Source organism: Dama dama, chromosome 9, assembly GCF_033118175.1.
Source record: "Dama dama isolate Ldn47 chromosome 9, ASM3311817v1, whole genome shotgun sequence".
NCBI lineage: Eukaryota > Metazoa > Chordata > Mammalia > Artiodactyla > Cervidae > Dama > Dama dama.
The window spans coordinates 93922697-93924354 of NC_083689.1; the positions used below are offsets into that span (position 1 = coordinate 93922697).

A 1658-nucleotide genomic window follows, 5' to 3' on the forward strand; every position below is an offset into this window, starting at 1 on the left:
GGAATATTATGTCTTCCATTTTTCCAACTATAATTACTCTCCTTATTCCACACTAAGATCTTTCCTAAGATTTTATTCACTCAATGACAAGTGGAATGAAGACTTTCCAATAAGAATGACATTTTAAAAAAAGAGAGTAAAGGTTTCCTCAATTTAACATTAAAAGAAAGCAGTGTTATAGTAAAACATTTTAGTGAAAATAAATCTTATTTCCATACTTTAAAATCATGTAATTCTTAGTAGTGAGATTTCTCATTTTCCTTACTAAGTAGTCATAAATACATTCTTAATTCAAATAATGAGGAAAAAGAGCTAAGAGGGCCTTATACCCAAAGGATACTCCCATGATCCTACCAAGCAAAGAGAATCACCCAAGAAATAACTAAATTAGAACCAGGATAGTGTAGAAGCTGTATCAAGAGTTTGACTTAGAAAAAAAAAAAGAGTTTGACTTAGGACCGCTACCAACCCTCCTCCCATGAACATTTTTAAGGGGATTCACCATCACCTGGATTATTAGCAAGGTTAGGTTAGGCATATTACATGGAAGATCATTTCCCAAGAGGTACTCTCCCAGCTCTTGGTTCTCGATTTGTCTAGAAGCCAACAACTGTTTCAGTAATCATAGATTTTAAAACAGATATCTATAAAAGTCGGATGGTATGCAATTTTAGAAAACAGTATCTTTTCCAGCTTTGCGCAGCGGCAGTATCGTAGCCAATGAGGTTTATCCGAGGCGTGATTATTGCTAATTGAAAAAAGTGTCTTTTTCAAAAGACTGAATATGACATCTGCAGAGCAGGAAGTACAATAAGGAAAGTCAGCCCACATGCTAGTAGAGTAAAGAGTGTTATGAGGCCATCCTTAGGCAGAGAGACCTACTAGAAATTGAATGAATAAGGCTTGAACTTTTCTCATCTGTGACTCTCTTTGGCCAAGTCTGTGGCTTAGTTGCAGTCATTACCCCCTCCAAAAAAAGCAAAGAAAAATATAAGAGGGAAAAGAGAAAGAAAAGAAAAAGAAAAGAATGTAAAACTAAATAAATGAAAAACTTTAAAATTTAAATTTAAAAATCTAAAATTTTTAAAAGAAAATGAATGAATAAATATGAATAAGAAATAAAGATTTTTAAAGGAAAATTAGGCTGATGTCAAAGTATCGTAAGACTTATATGGATTAATTAATGATAAACTCTTCTGGCAAGTCTATAATGTGCAATCTAAAAAGCTTCTCGAATACGCCTCATGACCATGAATGTACTGTGGGCTGCCAATTAACTTACTAAATTGCTATGTGATATATTTATTTTTAAATCATCACTGGAATATTTCAAAAATATTTATTATAGTTGTTAATAATTTTACATACAGGAAAGAATGGTATTTTGGGAGCTAGGGGGTAAATGTGCCAAGAAAAAAAAAATGGGAAGTTATCTATGTTGAAATCCCTCTTCCACCAAGGAAGAATATGCCTGATGAGTATGTGTCATCTGTTTAAAAAGGAAAAAAGATAAGATCTTTCACAGACCTACAGATGTTTCTGGATTCCCTTTCTCTTTATTTCAAGGGCTGTAGCTCACACCACAGATACTGATTACAAAGCCCATTATTCTTTGTAGCTCTGATGCTCTATCAAACAGGCTCAAGGGGTTGTCCTTA

The 1658-nt window shown here is 33.4% G+C and overlaps 1 pseudogene; it reads left to right on the plus strand.

The window, feature by feature from the left end:
- The first annotated feature begins 691 nt into the window (after positions 1–691).
- Positions 692–763, plus strand: LOC133063067 (U4 spliceosomal RNA; annotated as a pseudogene).
- Positions 764–1658: the final 895 nt, after the last annotated feature.